This window comes from Octopus bimaculoides, chromosome 11 (genome assembly GCF_046866305.1).
Source record: "Octopus bimaculoides isolate indiv1 chromosome 11, ASM4686630v1, whole genome shotgun sequence".
Taxonomy (NCBI): domain Eukaryota; kingdom Metazoa; phylum Mollusca; class Cephalopoda; order Octopoda; family Octopodidae; genus Octopus; species Octopus bimaculoides.
Window position 1 is genome coordinate 28,524,048 of NC_142938.1, and position 13,573 is coordinate 28,537,620.

Below are 13,573 nucleotides of genomic sequence, written 5' to 3' on the forward strand. Positions count from 1 at the left end.
TAATTCTACCTTGTTTTTATGAATGCTTTATTCTGAAAATTGTTGCCTTTTCTCTGCTTGAATTACTGAATTATTGCAGCAAGTAATTACAAACTCTTGGAACAGAACATATGCTATTTAACCATGTAGACTTATCACACCACTTAGGCCTGCTGAAGTCTTCATTCTTTGTCTGTGTGGTACTTGCTTCCCAACCACATAGTTCTGGGTACAGTCCTGCTGCATAGCACCTTGGACAAGTGCCTTCTACTATAGCCTCAGACCAACCAAAACCTAATGAGTGGATTTGGTAGACAGAAACTGAAAGAAGCCTGCCATGTATATATATATATATATATATATATATATATATATATATATATATATATATATATATATGTATATATATATATATATATGTATGTATGTATTTGTGTGCTTGTATCTGTGTTTGTTCTTGCCACCATCACTTGACAACCAGTGTTGGTGTGTTTACATCATCATAACTTAGCAGTTTGACAAAGAGACCGATAGAATAAGTACTAGGTTTACAAAGAATAAGTTCTAGGGTCGATTTGTTCGACTAAAACCCCTTAAGATGGTGCTCCAGCATGGCCACAGTCAAATGACTGAAACAAGTAAAAGAATTGTTAAAATAGCCATTTATATATCATAATAAATGAGTAAACACTGTCAATAAGTCAGTTACTGCAGTAATTGTTCTGAGATAACATCTCTAAAAGATGTATTGTTAAAAAACAATAGTTATAACAGGGAGATGAAATATCTTTGTGCACGTGATATTTTAATATTGGGGTTTGTAGCTATATTGATCTTATAGAACAACTAGCAAACGCACCCGCCCTTTAGATGGTCTAAGTTGCTTTGGTGGTATTTTTTCACCAAATAATTGAACTATTAAGAAGGTTTATGAGTAGCACGGCAATCTATGTTTCCGATTAACCTAGGAACAGAAAACCAAATTGAAGGCTCGTTATTGTGGAGGTCGTTGCACTTTAATGATCACAGAACATATAAGTTTGCAAGTGATGCAAAGTAGAGCTACTGAAGTGTTTTGGGAATATATTACGGATAATGACTAGTTGTTTTACATGAAAGCAAAATTTCATGTCAGAAACAGCCACATAAATGGTGTAAGGAAATTGAAGGAAGACGTTGAAACTTCTCCTCTGTGAGTTTATTTTATTCAACAGTAAAGGGAGCTATTTTTTTCTGAAGAGAAATATGATTGGTACGTTCAAAAATGGCAATATAATACCTACTTGAAAAAAGTAGAGTTAAAGGAATGTGTTTGCTACGTGTTTACAGTGTACGACCACTCTGAAATTGACTTCAGGTAACGAAAAATGAAGACATGAAGAGTTTGACTTCAGTTCACAAATGCTGCTTTGAATTTTTAGCAGTTGATAGTGAAAAGATGTCGCGTTCGAAATATCATAATGGACGGATAAATAAGCATCCTTAAAATGAAACAACGCAATGGTAGGTAAACAAAGGTATCAACATATAGAAGAGAGGGAAGGGAACATCACCTTTCAAGTAACTCAGAATAGGTAAAGGTAAGCTTGCCAAAGTTTAATGCAGTTTAAATATGGAGGTTAAGATTCTTTGGTATTGGATATCCATCACGTACAGTGTTCCTAGTCGCAGATGGACAGTCGAAATAAATGAATAGACAAAATCCTTTCACTTTTATAATATTCGCTAACCAAGTAATAATGCACAATTACAGCATATAAATAAGTAATAAATCAAAAAATGTGAAAACCACTAAGCAATATTCTTTAATGTCAATATACGATCATATAGATTTTAAAAAGTATGGAAAACCCCACATACATAAAAACTCTGTACATACAACGAATTAGAGAAAACCCGTGTAAACCACCGTTTTCCCCGGTTTGTCCATTTACGCGGAAGCTCTGGGCAAAATATTATAATGCATGACCATCTTTGGGACGCAAGTAATGTAGGTGTAAAGTTTGGTAAAAATCGGTTGAGAATTGTGGAAATGTATGTGTTAGTCAATGTACACACACATACTGTGATTTATATATACTAGAAGATATAAGTTAAAAGTGCACTGCATGCGTGTACATCTATACATACATAAAGACACACACATACATCTGCGACTATATGCATGAGAATACATACATAAAACCATACATACAAATCTGCACATATACATACACACACATATGTATACATACTAAGATCGATACATCAAAAGAATATTGGTGGAACTTAAAAGTCAAAACAGCCACCAAGTTAAAACTCAACCTGCCATATATTGCTGTGTAGTACCACAAAGAAAAGATACGTTCTGTTGTGGAAATCACCTGCCCACTGGACATTAATGTGATTAGAAAAATAGAAGAGAAAAAGAACGTCTATGAACCATTGATAAGGAGTTTGCAAATCCAGTACCCAAGATACACTTTCAGTTTCATGCCTATTATTATTGAAGCAACATGATATATACCAACCTGTCTGGAGCAAAGTATGACTGGACTTGGAATTTGGGGAATGCAAATCCTTAATTCATATGCTACAAATGACCACGATATCTGGGACTATAAAAATGTGCAAGACGTTCTTAAGATTTGAAGGATGATGGTTAAAACAAGATGCTTTTTCTTCACAACAGTGCTACCAAGTAGAAGGCCGGTCAAAATTTACTTTAAAATTAAAAAGAAAAAAGGAAGACTATACATACATACATACATACATAAAAACACATCCATAAAACAAACATACAAATCTGCGCATACTCTAACACCAAATACTGCACACACACATATGCACAAATACCTAGATGATGTTGATAAACGTTCCAATGAAGGAGCCTTGAATCTATGTTAGAGTCCGGCTCTTTCTCTATTGACAAGAAATACAGAAATGAAACTGATTGATAACATACATACAATGTATATACAAGCATGTATGCACGCAAGATCGTACGTACATATGTATGTATGTATGTATATGAAGGTATCCTTTAGTATTCCAAGACCATGGATCTACGCTTGGAAAGTCTTTCTTCGACTTTGTTGGTTGAGCAGCATTTACTGTGACGAGAGAAACCCAAAAGTGAGTGGCAGTCCCAGCTGCAGTGACTGCATTCGAACAGTTTGCCAATGGTGTCCTGCTGCAGTTTTCTTCTTTTGAGTTTGCTTTTCTTCGTCAGCAAATCTTAGCACTCCACCCGCTCATTTTTAAACACTTTTCTTGTTTCAGCTCCCAGTAGGAGCACCAGCAATATTTTAACACCATTCATCTCTCGATATCTTGGTTCATCCCATAAATAATGCGGTTTTTTCAATTGCATGACCTAAAAGTCAGAGGGGGGATGGGATACACTACCTGCATCAACTTGCTATAAAAGCAGGTAGTAATTCTTATTCTTAATGCAAGTTTTCAAGAGTGCAGTTCAATTTTAACAGTTATTTTTTCAAAGCTATAATGGAAGTGACATTCAGCATATTTTGCTTTATGAGTTCAATAAAGGCAACAACGCAATGGAAAGTGCAAGGAACATTATATATGGGGATCGAACAATAAGCGTAAGCCAGTGTCAACGGTGGTTACAAAGATTCCGAGCCGGAAACTACAGCCTAGACGAAGGGCCTCATGTTGGAAGATCTCTCGAGCTCGATGAGGACGTCCTGCAAACTCTGGTGGAACAAAATCCCATCATAACTTTTGAGGAACTAGCAGAGAAGCTAGGATTAGATCATTCAACCATTCATCGGCACCTGTGTGCCGTTGGAAAAGTCAGCTAACTGGGTCAATGTGTTCCTCACAAACTTTCTGAGTCTAATCGCGCACAGAGTGAATGTGTGCTCTTCTTTGCTGTTACGTCTCACGATTGACCCTTTTTTGGACTGAATAGCAACTGGTGACGAGAAATGAGTTCTCTATAAAAATGTCAAGGATAGGGAAAGGATAAACACCGACATCCCAAGCTAAAGAAGGTGTTGTGATCTGTTTGGTGGGATGTGAAAGGTTTAGTCCACTTTGAACTTTTAAACCCAAACCAAACGATAACAAAGGAGATATACTGCGAGCAGCTTGAGCGGCTTAAGTCAGCGCTAGAAGAAAAAAGACCATCTTTGGTTTCAAGACAAAAGGTGTTCTTCCATCAGGATAATGCTCGGTCACATACAGCGAGGGTAACATTCCAAGGGCTGGAGCAGTTTGAATGGGAAACAGGACCCATCCACCATATTCCCTGGATATTGTCCCAGTCTTCAAAATCATTTGGACGGAAAAAATATGAATTCTGTAGACGAGGTCAGAACAGTACTGGAGGAGTATTTTTCGTCACGGACAAGTGAATTTTGGAAGAGTGGCTTTCAAGAGCATTGCAGAAAATGAAGGAGAGTATATTTTCGATTAAAAAAGAACGTTGTTCATCTTAATTTTGAAGAATAAAATAAGTATTAAAAAAACCGCATTATTTATGGGATGACCCAATATATGTGTACGTATATGTATGCGCGCGTGAGTGTGTGTGTGACAGTGGACGCTCGCATACTTGACTGCCGTCTGGGAAAAAAAAGAAAAAAAACAGGGGAGACAACCTCGAAATATTAATATTAAATATGATATTCAGCTGGTCAAGGTATTTTTGTTTATGCTTTCATTTTCTAATAATAAAATTAATCACTTCTATTTCCTTCTTGTTTTTCTGTTTTCCTCATTTTGCACTTTCTCATTCCATCTATCTTTACTTATCTATCTATTTATAACTTGTTCTCTCTCTCTTTCTCTCTAGCTATAGTTATCTTTCTCTATTTATAAATATCATTCTCTCCCTCTCCTTATAAAAATCTTTTCCCTGCCTCTCTATTTACATATTTTTCTCCCTCTGTTTATAAAACCCTTTCTTTCCTTCTCTGTATCTATAAATATCTTTCTTTCCTTCACTCTGTTTATAAATACCTTTCTTTCTCTCCCTCTCTATAAACATCTTTCTCCTTTTTTTCTATTTATAAATATCTTTCTCTCCTCCTCTATTTTCAAACATCTTTCTCTGTCATTCTCTCTCTCTCTCTCTCTCTCTCTCTCTCTCTCTCTCTCTCTCTATTTATAAATAACTATCTCAATAACCGAAGCTTACTCTAATACACGCGAGCTATTACTTAAAAACGTGCTCGTCGAGCTAACCTGACCAGTCTCAGCCACGCCCATTTAACTATATATGGAAAGCACAAATCAGCAAGCGTTCCGTATATATGACTATATGAACCTTCCTCACTCTCTTCCCCCTGCTTTTTCTCTCTTTCTCTGTATGTATAGAGTGTCTCTTTGTATCTATGTATCAATGTGTGTATGTGCATGCGAGTGTATGTTGTGTGTGAACGAGCGTATGTGTGTGCATAACAGTATATCTGGGAAATGAGTATGAGTATATGTATGTGTTTATGTATGTATATATATGTCTGTGTGTGTCTATGTGTGTGTGTATATATATATATGTGTGTGTGTGTGTCTATGTGTATGTATGCGTATCTGTGTGTGTGTGAGTTTACAAATTGTGCTTTAGCCATGCGTCAATTCACGTGTCAAAAAGCGTGGAGCTCGGCACCTCCCTATATCTCGTTCCACTTCCTCCTCCCTCCATTGTTAATGTCGCCTGTTCCATATATATATATATATATAAACACACATAAATATACACACACTCACATATATATACATATTTAAATACACGCACACATACACACACGCACACACACACACACACACATATATATATATATATATATATGTAAATATATAGAAATAAATCCAATACCCTCCTCAACCTTATATATATATATATATATATATATATATATATATATATATATATATATATGCACACACACACACACACTTATAAGTATGTATATATTGCTTTTATTTTAGTCTACACTCGGAACATTCTTTTCTTTTCTTTTCAAGCCTCTTTTTTTCTCTCCCCTCCGCCTATTATACTCACTTTATGAAGGCCTCTGTCCTAATCGGTGAATTCATAAAAATAATAACCTTGTATTCCTGGGTTCTGAGGTGGCGGGGTCGTTCCTGAAACAATTGGGGATGAGGGTGTGGACACACACATGCAAACATACACATACATTTATATAGACATTGCAACAAGCATACAAACATATACACTTGTATACTAATACTGACATAAAGTACAACTTATCTATTCTATATATAAAGGTATATATATATATATTTATATATATATATATATATATATATATATATATATATATTTATATATATATTTATATTTATATATATATTTATATTTATATATATATTTATATTTATATATAGATTATATATTTATATATAGATATAGATATATGCAAATAAGTAAATAAGTGCATATTTGTGTGCACACCGATAAAACTTGCACGCACGCGTGCACACACGCAAATTTACATTCATATTGATAGATCTGTGTTTGTGTTTGCATATGTGTGTGCGCGTGCGTGCGTGCGTATGTGTGTAGATTGCAAATATAAACGTTTACTTCTTGTTGCATGCATATGAAATAGATGCACATATACTTGCTCTAAATGCACATAGGCGGTGCACAACTTTAAAAATATTGCACGCGCATATATATATATATATATATATTATGCATACTGGTACATTGCACACCCGCATTTCGATTGCTCGTACGAACGGGCACTTTCACACACACACACACACACACACACAGCACATGCTTATAAATTACAGCCATCATCAACATTATCATAACTTTTGCAGAACTCTTGTCTTCTTCCTCTGTGGTGTTGTTCTGTCGACGTTGTCGTCTTCGTCGTCGTAGTAGTAGTAGTCGTGGCAACCGTTGCAAGTTGCAATTGTTGCTATTGCACAAAGTAAACATGGTTAGCAAGGGTGGGTTGTTGAATAAAAGTTAAAGCAAACACATCTTCCGCGTATCTTTTGTACACTCACACACGCACACTCACACACACTCACTCACACACATACATTCGCGCGCGCGCATACACACGAGTGTTTGCCTATCTATGAGAAGTGAGAGAGATAGTGACAGAGCAAAAAGAGGGTAAGAAAAATAAGATAGAAGAGACAGGGAATACATGCAAAAGAAAGAAGTATTAAAAACGACCTAAAACACATGTATTACCATCACTATCGACAACATCATTATAATCAGAAACACCAACGTAATCACTATCATCGTCATTGGTTGGACAAGGGAGTCCTGATATGAGAAAACTCACATACTGGCAAGAAGTTGGAATGCTAAATATATTGAGAAAAAACGTAAAACTATGTTATGTGCTGTAAATGGATGTTTTAGAGTTGTGGAAACTAAAATATGTAACTTAAAAACCACAAAGAATCGTTTTAAGTAGGTAAGAGCCTTATTTTAACTAAATCTCTTCCGTTTCATTTTTGTATACGTATTTTTGTGTATGTATATCGTATACTTATATATACACACACACCACACTTTTAGTGTTTTTGCTATAGGGGTGGGGTTTTCATATACATATATATATATATATATATATATATATATATATTTATTTATTTGTTTGTGTGTATGCATAGGTGATGTTGTGATGTTGATGCATGGTTTACCTGCGGCGTCAGACTTGTAAATAAGAACTGAAATGTTCGAAAAGAAAATGATTCATTTCCTATTTCTGCCTTTATTTAAAAATATTATAGTTTTTTCATGTTTTGCTGTTGTGACTGGTATATAATGACTTGTAGATTCATCACTTTTTGAAAAATATGTCTTTGTTTTGGGGCCGTGCTTAGTTTGGTTCCTATTCATTTCTTTTCATAAAGTATTTAGATAATATTAATATAACTTCATAGGAAGATATTTTGCACATATTGTTGCTGTTGTCTCTAAAACCCTTTAAATATATATACTTTCTAATCGAACCCTTTCAGGGCCACTTGCACACATCACTTATATTTTTGTTTCAACTTATTTTCTCCACCAGCGTTGACAGACATTTCCAGTTTACATACATACATACATACACACGTACATACATACATATATACATACATGCATACATACATACATACATACATACATACATGTGTATTATGTATGTATGCATGCATGCATATATGTATGTATGTATGTGCGTATGTGTATGTTTTCTGTCGTTGTTTAGCCCCAGGTCAGCTGTGATTGAGCAGACGTGTGATCAAAAGCCATTGCAATCGTAATCATCAGTTTTTTTTTTTTGTTTTTTTTTTCGGCGATAGGGCATCTTGAACTTCAATATGTCCTTTTTTTCTTGAAAGAATCTGGCTGCTCTTTTTAGCAGTTGAAGTAATCGTATAGAAGAGCCTTATACATATATATATAGAGAGATAGATAGATAGATAGATAGATAGATACACATGTTTGTTCGTATGTACGTGTACTTACATATATACCTCCCATGTATGTATCTATGTATGTGTGTGCGTATGTGTATGCATGTATGCATGCGTGTATATATCCGGTCTCTTCTAACAGGGAAACTTTGTCCCAAGCATTCATACCTATGTAAGCTCGCAAGCACATGCAAAAAACTTATGCATAGATACACATTCATATTTATGCACATACATACACTCATATTTACGTACAAACATTTATTGCAAATATATTCATTCATATTTATGCATTTAGTCGTTAAACAAAGATAAAGCACGTGCTTAGGGCACTAAGGGAGGGTGGTGAGCCAGTTTGTTCCAGTGTCTGATTCATTATAATTAATTAACTGAAGTTTTTTAATGAAGAAAGAAAAGGGTGTAAAAATTTGCATTTTTTCCTGGTTTTAAGAAAATTTAATTTCGTAAAATGACCGAAATTGTTTAATGTACGTGCAAATTCCATATATTTAATATTGCTGTGAGGATTGGACTTGGCAATGGCCTGGAACTACGGTAGATGTTTAATCTAGTCTTTTTATATTCTTTATTATATTTAATGTCACCGTTGTTAGACAATGATAAGTATTGACAGCAGCGTACCGTAACTGCGTTGTAACAAGGGTATTGTTAAACTAACCCAGCACATGCATATACACTGTCATGCTGACACACAAATGCACGTACACACGCACGTTCGCGCGTGCGTCTAATCATTCATACTGAAACATGCATACACGCATTCATGCTTATGCTTATACACATTCAGTCATGCATATGGACATGCATTTATACACACATTCATGCTTAAAGACAGGCGAACATACATACATACATCCGTGCTTATAAACCTATAGGCATACACATAGTCATGCTTAAACACATGCATATGTAATCACATATTCATGTTTATACACATGCATATATACATACTCTCATTCATGTTTAGGCACATGCATACACACACATCACACGCTCCAAGGAGGCAGTCACAATGTGGCCACTCAATTTGCTGGAAATCATAGCCAGATGCAATGAAATGGATGCAGGCATTACTGTGTAGTCAAGAAGTTCGTTTCGTATCTGTGTAGTTCTAGGTTCGATATCACTCCACGGATCTCTTAAGCATCGAGTTGACCAGTGCTTGAGTGCGTGTGTATAATATAACATATTATGTTATGTTATATTATATTATATTATATTGTATTGTATATGCTTGTGTTCCAGCAAAAGTTAGACACATCAGCAAAAAATTACCGATTCTTTCGATGCATCGAACAAATATTACCCTGTAGTATTTATTCCACCGAGTTGCTTGGACCCTGCATTGTACCTCTTGCCATAGGTAATGCAGTGGACCCGTAACTGGATGCCTAGAAGCAGAGATGCTTATCCCTTGGAATGCAAAAGGAAAAAGTGGTCACATGTGGAATAGTTTCAAAAATCTTGGTCGATCAAGGCTGATCTGGGTCTAAGCAACAACATATATATATATATATATATATATATATATATGCATATACTTATATTCATTCATGTTTGCATATATATATATATATATATATATATATACACACACACACATACATGAGCATACATATATACAAACGTACATTCCGATACATGTAACTACACATGCACACATACATACATACATACATGCACATTCATATACACATACGTACACACATACAAACATTTCTCGTGTGCCTGTTCACTCGTCGAGCCAACGATTGACTTTTTCAAAATGCATCGAAACAACACATTTTATACGCATGCAGTGTAACATATTTTATACGCATATGTGTGCGTGTTTGTGTGTGTGTGTGTACATTTGTAGGTATGTATGTATGTATTTGTGTGCGTGTACTTACGCATATGGTCATATTTTGGTATTTACATGTGTGCATATAAATAAACTAAATGTGCGTTTTAATTAAAACATACGTTAGTGTACAATTAAACGTTTTTTTTATACCTAAATATATTTGTCTGTTTATGTAATATATGCGTGTGTGTGTGCGTGAAAGACAGCGGTGAACTGCATGTTTATATTCTGCGTTTGTATAAATAAATCTATATTCGAAATCCTTCCTTTATTTGTGTTCTGGATGCTGCATCGTTGTGTCATGCTGCACATCACTGCTACTACCATATATTGCAACAAATCACTGTTGCATTTATCATTCCAAGACTAGCAACAACAATACAGTGTAGCTCATCAATGCTGCACCGACGACTCCAAGATCACCACCAACACCACATCATACTGCAACAAGTCACTGCTGCATTTACCAGTCCAAAAGTACCGCCACCTCGCTGCATGAAGAAGTCACTGCTATGCTTACTACTCCAAGACCACCACGACCACATACTGCACATACTGCTACATGCAAATCAGCTCTGCATCATCACTTAGTGCATCAAATTATCATTGCACTTTCCACTCCATCACTGCACACTGCATCAAGTCACCACCACCTCTGTCCAGATAGTCATGACTTGCAAGAGAGTCTAACATACATACCATGTTGCATTTGATTTAAGTGCTTATGTAACAGCAAACAGGCATAGACACACTCTTGGCCTAGTAAAGCATCTATGAGGCATCCCCCCAGCAACCAGCTGATGCTGATTGGCAGCTGAAAAGACTGGTGCAATGTGAAATAAAGTGCATGGCTCAAAGAAACGATGCACCAGCTGGGCCAAGGATTGAACCTTTGATTTTACTATCATGAGCTGATTAGCAGCCCAAATCACCAGGCCACATAGTTTTACCTCCATAATGGCATTATCACCGCCTTTCCATCAATGCTACCCACCACGGCCACTACACCACCAGCTCGTGCATCAAGTCATCACTACATCATTACCGGTATTACCACTGCAGCTGCACCACCTAAACCTCCACTTAGTGCATCAAATTACCACAGCACCACAACACCCACACAACACCACCACCTCATGCATCAAGTCACCAATGCAACTACTGCCTAGTGCATCATACCACCACCACCTACCCACCTCATGCATGAAGTCACCTCTGCACCATTGCAATCATCATGCGCATCAACTCACTGCTGCACCGCCACCACTGCATCTAGTCATGTGCAGTGGCACTTTCATATCTCAACTCTAACCTACATCATTCAACCATGTGACCAGAATCTACACTTCTGCTTTCCTCTTCCCCCTCCACCACCACAAGTATACCCCTGTATCAACTGTGCTCTTCCTAGAGCATCTTACATCTATAACACAGACACACACATACATATTCAATATTTCAATATTGTATCATTATCAATAATTATGTTTTTTTTTTGTTTTTTTTTTGTTTTTTTTTTTGATAATAGAATAGAAAACCTTACAGGAGACAAGACCTCTGCAACTATGGAGATATATCAGGTATATACTATATATATATATACATATATATTCATATAGAGATACATGCACACATACACAGATACATACACATACACACACACATGCACACATACATGGGGCAGATTAGCAGAGTCATTAGAGTATTGGAAAAATAATTTGTGGCATTTGTTCTGAGTTCAAATTCTGCTGTGATCATCTTTGCCTTCCAACCATTTGGGGGTTAATCCTTTAAATTTATTCTCGCAATGATGTTAAATATTTACCAAAGATAAAAAAAAAATAGAATTGGTATTTTCTGCAAACCACATTGCCTCAATAAACTATATGCAATCATGGTTGTGTGGTATGGAGCTTGCTTTCCAACCATATGGTTCCAGGTTCAGTCCCACAGCATGGCACTTTGGGCAAATGTTTTCTACTATAGCCTCAGACTGACCAAAGCTTTGTGAGTGGATTTGGTAGAAACTGAAAGAAGCCCATTGTATATATATATATATATATATATATATATATATATATATATATATATATATGTATACATTTATCTATACATATTCACAGGAGAGGCTGTGTGGTAAGTAGCGTGTTTACCAACCACATGGTTCCGGGTTCAGTCTCACTGCGTGGCTCCTTGGGCAAGTGTCTTCTACTATAGCCTCGGGCCGACCAAAGCCTTGTGAGTGGATTTGGTGGACGGAAACTGAAAGAAGCCCGTCGTATATATATGTATATATTTGTGTGTGCGTGCTTGTGTGTCTGTGTTTACATCCCCGTAACTTAGCAGTTCGGCAAAACAGACCAATAGAATAAGTACTAGGCTTACAAAGAATAAGTCCTGGGGTCAATTTGCTCGACTAAAGGCGGTGCTCCAGCATGGCCACAGTCAAATGACTGAAACAAGTAAAAGAGTAAAAAGAGAGTTATGTGTACGTGTCATTCTGCCTGTGTTTGTCCCCCACCATCACTTGACAACCGATGTTGGTGTGTTTATGTCCCCTTAACTTAGCGGTTCAGCAAAATAGACTGATAGAATTAAAAAACCCTTTAAGGTGGTGCTCCATCATGACCACAGTCAAATGACTTAAGAATAAAAGCCCAGAATATCACTAAATGTAGCTTCAAACATGGCATTTCCCAAAACCTAGATTGGTTTATAAAACTGCTTTCTGCAGTTAAAGGTAATGAAATTTTGAATAGCTATATCTGATTTCCACTGTAAAAGGGTTATGAAATAAGTACCCGTCAAGTAGTAATGGGGATCAATAGTATTGACCAAGCCCTTCCTCTAACAATTGCTAACTTAGGGCCTAAATTAGAAACCGTCCTTATACATATTGCAATGTTCAATGTGTTACAGCCTGAATCATTGAACTTTACAGAACTCACAATAAAACTGATATCCTATTTATATATATATATAAATACATATACATACTGTGTTCTTTCTCGGAGGTACTTGTAGCCAGCTACACTACATTTATACATAAGATCAGTGTTCTTGCTGTCACTTCTGTCAACAAATCATTCACTCACTGTGCTCCTTCAAAGACATGAAAAAAGAGATCCCTTACTTGAGAAACAGGTAAGGGTTAGTGGCAGGAAGACCATCTGGCTGTAGAACAATACCTCAAGGATATATTCATGTAACCCCATCCTAGCAATGTAAAAGTGGATGCTCATTTTTTAAGGCGGTAAAGTCTGATTTGGTTGCTATTTCTGGTAAATCATGCAATCCCATAGTGGCACACACTTATTA

At 36.2% G+C, this 13,573-nt stretch overlaps 1 protein-coding gene across 4 annotated transcripts in view; it reads left to right on the plus strand.

The window, feature by feature from the left end:
- The first annotated feature begins 6,385 nt into the window (after positions 1-6,385).
- The window catches only part of LOC106875245 (uncharacterized), a 28,480-nt gene continuing 21,292 nt past the window's right edge, over positions 6,386-13,573 (plus strand). Inside the window, exons 1-2 of one of the 4 annotated variants that reach the window (XM_014923311.3) lie at positions 6,511-7,397; positions 11,784-11,835. The gene's annotated coding sequence lies outside the window, so the exon portion shown is untranslated. Of the gene's footprint in view, positions 7,398-11,783; positions 11,836-13,573 lie in introns of all 4 variants that reach the window. The other 3 variants (XM_014923312.3, XM_014923310.3, XM_014923313.3) reach the window with 3 other exon arrangements.